The following is a 10228-nucleotide window of genomic DNA, read 5'->3' on the forward strand; positions in this document are numbered from 1 at the left end:
ACCTTACACAGCTTCAGGCATGGGCCCCCTGGGGCAGAGAAGCAGGGGGCTGCCGCAAACTCAAGCGGGGGGGCACCGCCGCTAGTTCAGAAAATTGAGGAGCGGGGGGGGGGGGCGTGATATGAGAAGCGGGGGGTGCAACGAATTGGGAAGGGTTGTCCTCGGGACTTCTGGGCCCCTTACAAAAAAAAGAAATAAAAAAAATATATATATAAAACAAATTATAAAAAAAGGGGCCCTTGAAAAAAAAGAAATAAAATATATATATATTATATAACAAAAAAATAAAAAAATATATAAAACAAAAGAAGGGGGGTTGCCATCCGGGGCCCTGGAGACCTTTAACCACTTGCTTACTGGGCACATAAACCCCCTTCGTTCCCAGGCGAAATCTCAGCGTCCGGCACTGCGTCGCTTTAACTGACAATTGCGCGGTCGTGCGACGTGGCTCCCAAACAAAATTGGCGTCCTTTTTTCCCCACAAATAGAGCTTTCTTTTGGTGGTATTTGATCACCTCTGCGGTTTTTATTTTTTGCGCTATAAACAAAAAAAGAGCAACAATTTAAAAAAAATATATATTTTTTTTACTTGTTGCTATAATAAATATCCCAATTTTTTTTTAAAAAACTATTTTTTTTCTCAGTTAAGGCCGATACGTATTTTTCGACGTATTTTTGTAAAAAAAAAAAAAAAAATCACAATAAGCGACTGGTTTGCGCAAAAGTTATAGCGCCTACAAAATGGGGAACAGAATTATGTTTTTTTTTATTATTTTTTTTTTTACTAGTAATGGCGGCGATCTGCGATTTTTATTGGGACTGGGATATTGCGGCGGACGTATCGGACACTTTTGACACAAATTTGGCGCCATTCACATTTATACGGCGATCAGTGATATAAAAATGCACTAATTACTGTATAAATGTGACTGGCAGTGAAGGGGTTAACACTAGGGGGTGAGGAAGGGGTTAACTGTGTAGCCTGGGTGTGTTATAACTGTGTGGGGGGAGGGGGGTGACTGGGGGAGGGGACCGATGCTGTGTCTCTATGTACAAGAGACACAGATCGGTCTCCTCTCCTCTCACAGCACGTGGAGCTCTGTGTTTACACACAGAGCTCCACGTTCCTGCTGTCACCTACCGTGTCACCGACGATCGCGTGTACCCGGCGGACATCGCGGCCGCCAGGTACACGCATCGGGTCTTCGGCGATGCGTCGGGACAGTTTTTACCCGCCGCGCGCCACCCAGTGGCGCGCGCGGGTAATGCACATAAAGGCCGTTTTTAAACGGCCACTTGGCACTTGAGAGCCGCGCTGCGGACGTATTTCGTCTATAGCGCGGATCTCAAGTGGTTAATAAAAATAAAATAAAAAAAAATATATAAAAAAAATTAATTTGTCAGGGCTCAGCAGCCATGATTATTGTGGTCTGTTTGCAGAGGGGAGGGTATAGCCAGGCAGGATCAGACAGGTTTTTTAGGGTATACAGGGGGCCAAATTACACAGCACAAGCGCTGTGCTATATAACATGCTCATAGGTTAGACTTGATAGACTTATCTTTTTTCAACCTCACCTGGTATGTAACTATATAAGTGTAGCGGCCTGCTCCTGTTGGGCTGGCGCTGCTTTAAATTTAGGGGGAAGTCTGAGAGTTAGTTGACTCAGACACAGTGGAGTAGTGTGGGTTGTCAGCGCCTGGGGCAAGACAAATAATTTGCGCCCCCTAACCTGCGCACTTTTAGTACTTCCTGAGTCCTGTCCCTTTCCTTCCTACAATAGTATTGACCAGCCTGATTCCTATACTGAACACTACACTAACCTACCTGATTCCTATACTGACCACTACACTACACTACCTGATTCCTATACTGACCACTACACTACAATACACTGACCTACCTGATTCCCACACTGACCACTATACTACACTGACCTACCGGATTCTCACACTGACCACTACACTGACCTACCTGATTCCTATACTGACCACTATACCACACTGACTACTGTACTGACCACTACACTACACTACACTTACCTACCTGATTCCTATACTGACCACTACACTAACCACTATACTACTGTACTGACCACTACACTACACTGACCAGGGCCGGTGCAAGGATTTTTGCCACCCTAGGCGAAACCTAATTTTGACACCCCAATTGGCTCCGCCCCTGACTATACGGTGTAGGTGGTGGGGGTGGAGGTTTTTGTGGTGCCTTTCAATTCCCCCCCCCCCGCCTTGTAGTGGAGGTGTGCTGTGCGGTGTAGTGTAGGTGTGCTGTGTAGTAAAGCTGTGCTATGCGGTGTAGTGGAGGTGTGCAGTGTAGTGGAGGTGTGCTGTGTGGGGTAGTGGAGGTGTGCGGTATAGTGGAGGTGTGCTATGCGGTGTAGTGGAGGTGTGCTGTGCGGGGTAGTGGAGGTGTGCGGTGTAGTGGAGCTGTGCTATGCGGTGTAGTGGAGGTGTGCTGTGCGGGGTAGTGGAGGTGTGCTGTGTAGTGGGGCTGTGCTATGCGGTGTAGTGGAGGTGTGCTGTGCGGGGTAGTGGAGGTGTGCTGGGATTGTGATGTCCAGGATGGCATAGCTGTATGACAGGTGGGGGGAGTGGGCTGGAGAAGAGAGAGAGAGGAATGGAGAGGAGAGCAAGAGCAGCCTGGAGGAGAGGTGGAGGGAAGAGAGGAAAGACGCACTTCTATATACACATGAATGGGACAAGACAGGAGGAAATCAGTGGAGCTGGGATTGTCACATCCATGGGGGGGACATGGAATCAGTGGGAGATGACATTAACAGGAGCTGGGACTGTCACATGAGAAGAGGGGTCCATGGATGGGAGCTGAGAGGGGTCCATAAATAGGGGTACAGCACATTGTCGCCTGACGAATCGCAGGACTGCTTTTGGGAAACAGGCGTCCCGTCATTTTGTTTGTGTGATTTGTCAGATGACAATATTGTCCCATGATTGGGGTGCCATTGAAAGTAACAGGATCACAAGCATGTCGCACGTTTTGCGTTAATTCGGGAAATTGCAGTAATTCCGCCCGCGGTCCGGAACGCCAAGGTGTGATCACAGCCAAAGCTAAGCGTCTTCTATCAGTTGCTGGGTTCTCCTTCTATAGATTCTGGGGGAACATTTTCTTCCTCAAACATTCCACACATTCTCTTCATTCTTTATTCCACCATTAATATATACTCTGCATTGACCTTGACTCCAAGTATTGGAGATGGCGTTGGCCGGGAATCGAACCCGGGTCAGCTGCTTGGAAGGCAGCTATGCTTACCACTGCACCACCAACGCAAAAGTAGCATGTCTTTGTAGTGTAGGAGGAAACCCACGCAAGCACAGGGAGAACATGCAAACTCAATGCAGATAATGTCCTGGTCAGAATCTGAAACAAGGACCCCAGTGCTGCAAGGCTAACCCCTAAGCCTCTGTGCTGCCCATTTACGGCCTCTGTTATCTAAGGCCTGCCCCTGCTGAGCGGGGTAAATCACTTATGTCCACTCAAAGGGCCTTCAGAAGAAATCCAAACTTATCCTAAACTATAATATATAACAATCCTATAATAAAACACACCCAAATAACAAAGAGGGGTACAGTGGTCCCCAAATTAGCAACACAATGGAGCTAAATATTCCATTCACCCTTAGGCCTCATTCACATGGGGGTATGAATCCGTACCCCATGGGAGGACCGTGTTTACCGGAATGGGGATGCACAGGTGTTCCCAGCATGCCGTGTAGGTAGTCCCATTGCTGTCAACTGGGGTGCAGTGACTGTACCCAATGTGACATCTGTGTGGGTGCCAGTGCACGGCCCCGAACGCACCTAGGGTGCGTCCGCACAACTACACCCACATAGATGTCCTTTTTGGGGTTAATGCAGCCCCCACACAGGGTACAGATTCATACATCCCGTGTGAGTGAGGCCTTGGACTTCTCCATGAAGGACCTCACTGACGGGAAGAGTTCTAAATTCTCCAGCAGAGAAAGCCTAAAGAAAGCTGGAAAGACTCCTCCCACCTCTGAAGACAAAAAGAGTTCCAACCTCCACTTATAGCCGGTCCAACACACGCCTCAAAAACATACCGGCCTTCAACCTCCTCTTATAGCCGGTCCAACACACGCCTCAAAAACATACCGGCCTTCAACCTCCTCTCATAGCCGGTCCAACACACACCTCAAAAACATACCGGCCTACAACCTCTCCTTATAGCCGGTCCAACACACACCTCAAAAACATACCGGCCTTCAACCTCCTCTTATAGCCGGTCCAACACACGCCACAAAAACAGACCCAGGGGAACCAAACGCTGCCTCATATCCAAAAGTTGCCAAGAGTGTAAATGTAGACATGCTTTAAGGTTAATTAAAAATATCACATTCTAAAGGGAAAGGTAGAACAAGGGGAGGAGGAGTATGGAAGAGGCAGAGAGGGAGAAAAGTAGGGGGGATGGAAGGTTTCGGGTAAGGAAGGGGTGTGGGGGTTCCCCCCAACCCTCACTCCCTTCTTACTCCAACCTTCCCTTCTCCCCCCTTTCCTCCCTCTCTCCCTCTTCCATACTCCCCCTTTGTTCTACCTTTCCCTTTAGAGTGTTATATTTTTGATTAACCTTAAAGCTTAATGTCTACATTTACATTCTTGGCAACTTTTGGAGGGCTTGGTTTGGTTCCCCTCGGGCCTAGCAGGCTGTTTACTACCAATATCTCAGACACTGGTGATATTGGACATGTATTGTCAAACCTTAAAGTTTCTGCAGAAGCTGCAGAAAGGTAAATAGAGGGTTGATGGGAAGACCCTCTGGTTACTGGAGTGGCAGCCGCCACCAGTGTAGTGATCTGTGTTGGTACAGCCGTACCTGGCCCCTTTTTGTTGAGTCTTCTTCTAGGAACAGCAAATTGTCTTGTTTGTCCAACTAAATTGATAGTTGGTGATTCAGAAGCTGCTTATGAGAATCTTTTAAGAGATTGATGATGTAGTGGATTACTGTCATGATGGCTTGAAATGAAGATCCTCTCCCTCATATTCACTAACAAATCGTCCTCTTCTCATCACCTAGTTTAACTTTTCTTCCAACATTTTGGCCATCTTTAATCCCAAGAAAGCTGCACCCCTCCCATTTAAGTGCAATCCGTCGCTACTATAAAGATGGTAACGGTCTGAAAAGTCAGCCCAGTTCGCCATGAAGCCAAACCCCTCCTCCCTGCACCAGTTTCTCAGCCACTTGTTAAGTACCATAAGCTCTTGCTGTCTCTGTGGTGTGGCTCGAGGTACAGGCAGTATTTCCGAAAATATTGCCTTGGGGGACCTTTTCTTCAATATGGCCCCCAAGTCCCTGAAATCATTTTGTAGGGTGCTCCATCTTTCTCTAACTTTGTCATTGGTACCGATATATACCATGACAGCTGGGTCCTCTCCAGCGCCATCCAATAATTTGTCCATGCAATCTGCAATGTTCCGAACCCGAGCGCCCGGTAAACAACATACTGTTTGGTGATAATGGTCTTTGTGACAGATTGCCCTCTGTATTCTTCCAATAACTGAATCCCCTACCACTAGTATGTGTCTATCCTTTCTGGTAACCTTGCCCTCATCTTCGTCACATGCTGGTGGAGTCTCTGTGTGAAAGTCACATCCTGGTGAATTCTTTACGTGATTGTCACATTCTTGAGGGGTCTCATTATGAACATCACATTCTGCCGTAATCTCGTTGTGAACGTCACATTCTGCCGTAGTCTCGTTGTGAACGTCACATTCTGCCGTAGTCTCGTTGTGAACGTCACATTCTGCCGTAGTTTCGTTGTGAACGTCACATTCTGTCATAGTCTCGTTGTGAACGTCACATTCTGCCGTAGTCTCGTTGTGAACGTCACATTCTGCCGTAGTCTCGTTGTGAACGTCACATTCTGCCGTAGTCTCGTTGTGAACGTCACATTCTGCCGTAGTCTCAAATGAATTGTTGCACGCTGAAGGAGTCTTCATGTGAATGACACGTGGTTGATTTAAAGAAATTTCCAACTTTTGGGCTATTTTCTTTGCCAACAGAGCTGCACCCTGTTCATTTAAGTGCAGTCCATCCCTGCTGTAGAGCAAGTAACCAATTGAAAAGTCAGTCCAGGTCTCCATGAAGCCAAACCCATCCTTCCTGCACCAGTTCTTCAGCCACCTGCTAAGCTCCCTAAGCTCCTGCTGCCTCCTTGGTGTGGCTCGAGGTACAGGCAGTATTTCTGAAAATGCTGCCTTGGAGGTTCTTTTCTTCAGTATAGCTCCTAAGTCCCTGAAATCATTTTGTAGGGCGCTCCATTTTCTTCTAATGTTGTCGTTGGTTCCAATATGTACCATGACAGCTGGGTCCTCCCCAGCTGCATCCAACAATCCGTCCATCCGATCTGCAATGTCCCGAACTTGTGCGTCCGGGAAACAATATACTGTTCGTCGATCACCGTCATTCTGACAGATTGCCCTGTCTGTCCCTCTAATAACAGAATCCCATACCACCAGGATCTGCCTATCCTTTTCTGTAAGCTTGCCCTCATTAATGGGAACCTCACATGCTGGTGAAGTCTCTGTTTGAACCTCACATGCTTGTGAAGTCTCTGTTTGAACCTCACATCCTGGTGAAGTCTCTGTTTGAACCTCACATGCTGGTGAAGTCTCTGTTTGAACCTCACATGCTGGTGAAGTCTCTGTTTGAACCTCACATGCTGGTGAAGTCTCTGTTTGAACCTCACATGCTGGTGAAGTCTCTGTTTGAACCTCACATGCTGGTGAAGTCTCTGTTTGAACCTCACATGCTGGTGAAGTCTCCGTTTGAACGTCACATGCTGGTGAAGTCTCCGTTTGAACCTAACATGCTGGTGAAGCCTCCGTGTGAACGTCACATGCTGGTGAAGCCTCCGTGTGAACGTCACATGCTGGTGAGGCCTCCGTGTGAACGTCACATGCTGGTGAAGCCTCCGTGTGAACGTCACATGCTGGTGAAGTCTCTGTGTGAACATCACATGCTGGTGGAGCCTCAATGTAGCATTCATATTCTGTCTCGCTCACTAGGGCAGTCCTGTCTTGTGAGCTGTTTCTGCAGTAAATACTGCGTACATCTGCAATTAAAAAAGAAGAATCAGGTTTAGCACTTTCACCTACATTTATATATATTTTTATACAACATCAAATTATACAGAGAAAAGTTCAAAATTACAATGCCAGGGACAATAAATAAACCCAACATGACAGGGACACAGGGATCACTAATGGTGGCCTTCCTATAAAAATTCTAGTTGCCTGGCAGTTATGCCGACCCACTAAAATGAATGGAGTCAGAAAGGGAACTGATTCTTAATTTTCATGCGTGGGGGAGTAATCTGCAGTGCTTCTGTTTCTTATTATTAAACCCCCCTCACCCTCCCTGTATGTGTCTACATCATACACTACTATCTGAAGCTCTCCCTGTGTCTCCTCCTCCCCCCTCACCCTCCCTGTACATGTCTCCATCATACACTACTATCTGCAGCTCTCCCTGTGTCTCCTCCCCCCCTCCCCCTCTTTGCCTGTCATCTCTCACTATCCCTGATCTGTTCATCCTCTCTGTCACATAAAAAGCTGCATCCTAGTGCCTGTGCTTTATAGATAGAAAAAAAAACATTTCTACTTACAATGTATCTATCTTGGCCTCTGTTTAATCTTCAACTGCCATAATGCCACACATGTGATGCATTATGACAGTTTGATTGAGCACACAATAAATGTGACAGTTGGCATTCCCAGCATGCCGGGAATAGAAATGTTTTTTGAAACTGTTAAATCTATGGGTTTCCTTCCGCTTTAAACCGGTTCTTTTTTAAATAACACACAGGCACTAGGATGAAGCTTTGTATTTGACAGAGGGGAGGATATAAAGATCACATAGAGGCTTTAATATCTCCTTCTGTTCTAAAATTCTATGAAATGGAATTATTTTGGGGTGAAGGAGCCTTTGATCGATGAGTGTAGGTAACTTATCCAGAGTACATTTTGTATCGATCACTAAACATAGTACTTACCAATCTCGGTGTCTGTATCCCGGTGATGTCCATTGGCTTTACAGCCGGACCTGAAACATCCAACAACGGCTCTGAAACAGCCGCGTACAAACGCTCGGGTCCTCTTCATTTTGGAGGGCTTTTTGGGGGTATCTGCAGGCTGGTCACCGATACCTCCTTCCATAGCTGCCCTTCCTTTGCTAGCTTTCTCTTTGGTGTTTTTCAGAGAAAAAAGCTTTTTACATTTAAATTGTCTCATTATTAAGAAATAAAGAAACACTCTTTAAATGTACAAGAATAGAAAGAATTTGCAATGAAATCTAATCAAATCGCAAGAAAAATCTCAGGAGAGATTAGAAACACGTCTTCACTGGTCAGTGAACACTCAGCTACTGCTGTCTTCCCTCTGCACCGGTTTATATTGGCTCAGGCTCATGCCGCGTACACACCATCACTTTATGTGATGAAAAAAAATGACGTTTTTAAAAACGTCACTTTAATTGACTGTGTGTGGGGGAAAACGTCGTTTTATGTCTTGTAAAAAACGACCAAAAAAAATTGAAGCATGCTTCAATTTTATGTGTCGTTTTTCAAAAGTGCACTTTTTACTTCACAGAAATTGACTGTGTGTAGCAAAAAACGTCGTTTTCTAAGACGTTTTTTCATCCAAGCATGCCCAGAAACAAGCTTCAATGGAAAAACGTGGTGGAACGTAACCTCACTTTGCAAGATCATTGTGAGAAAACGATGGTGTGTAGGCAACTTCGTCTTTGAAAATTGAAGTTTCAAAAACGTTGTTTTTTACTTCACAGAAAGTGTCGTTTTTTTTTCATCACATAAAGTGATGGTGTGTACGGGGCATTAGGCTCATGCTATGACATCACAAAGACCTTTTTTTTTTTTTTAAATCTCATGATGACTCGGCAAAAAAAATAACTGCCAATTTTTCTTAAAGGAGCCATGTCCTTATTTTTGAACTTCGTGAATTCAGCTTGTAGGATCAGTATCCGGATCTAATAGGGGAACATCTCCTTTAGGAAGATGTTATTGTGAATGAGATTTAACCCTTTCAGTCCCATGGCTGAAATAAAGATCTCTATTCTTATGATAACATCTTTTCATTTCTTTTATTTTCTTGTCATTACACCCCAATTATTTCTCTATTTTTAACCCATTCACTACGAAATCATATATATTTATTTTTTATTTTTAACCCTTTAACTGCCAAACCAATAGTGTTCCCCCCCCCCCCTTTTGTTACATTATAAATAAAGGAAATCCTGTTTATTTTTAGTGTTGGATGGAGTGGAGAGGGATTATTAGAACCTGTCAGGCTTTTCCCTTTAAAAAGAAATTGTCCGTTATTTTTTTTGCTGAGTTATCATGAGTTGTTGTCTTTTGAAATCTCTTGATGACTCAAAAATAACAGACGATTTTTCTTAACCACTTGCTTACCGGGCACTTAGGGCCTGATCCACAGCCAGCGGGTGTAACTTAAATATTCGGATTTAAGTTACACCGCCGGAAAATTTCTACCTAAGTGCCCGATCCACAAAGCACTTACCTAGAAATTTTCTGCGGTGTAACTTAAATCCGGCCGGCGCAAGGTGTTCCTAATTTAATGGGGCGAGTACCATATAAATTAGGCGCGCTCCCGCGCCGGACGTACTGCGCATGCTCCCGACGTCATTTTCCCGACGTGCTTTGCGTGGTTTTACGTTGCGCCGGGTTTTGAAAATCGCGACGGGCGTAAAAAAAAAAATACGAGTTGCGGCGGGAAAAAAAAAATGTAAAAAAAAAAAAGACAGCGACGCGGGATAGAAGGGTCTACTTTTACAAGGTCTAAACAGTTTAGGCCTTGTAAAAGCAGCCCTAATATTGCGACGGCAAACTAATACTTACGGAGAAAAAACGAAGCGTAAAAGCTTCGTGGATCTCCGTAAGTGCTAATTTGCATACCCGAAGCGGCTATTCGACGAGAAATGCCCCCAGCGGCGGCTGCGGTACTGCATCCTAAGATCCGACAGTGTAAGTCCCTTACACATGTCGGATCTTCTGCCTATCTATGTGAAACTGATTCTGTGGATCAGTTCCATAGATAGAAACAGGGATACGACGGCGTATCAGTAGTTACGACAGCGTATCAGTAGATACGCCGACGTATCCCTTTTGAGGATCAGGCCCTTAAACCCCCCTCCTGTTCAGAC

The 10228-nt window shown here is 45.4% G+C and overlaps 1 non-coding gene across 1 annotated transcript; it reads right to left on the reverse strand.

Annotated features, from left to right (window-relative positions):
• Positions 1-3231: 3231 nt before the first annotated feature.
• TRNAG-UCC lies at positions 3232-3303 on the reverse strand. The gene has a single exon. It is a non-coding gene; the product is annotated as a tRNA-Gly (tRNA).
• Between the last annotated feature and the right edge of the window lie 6925 nt (positions 3304-10228).

Source organism: Rana temporaria, chromosome 2, assembly GCF_905171775.1.
Source record: "Rana temporaria chromosome 2, aRanTem1.1, whole genome shotgun sequence".
Classification (NCBI taxonomy): Eukaryota; Metazoa; Chordata; class Amphibia; order Anura; family Ranidae; genus Rana; species Rana temporaria.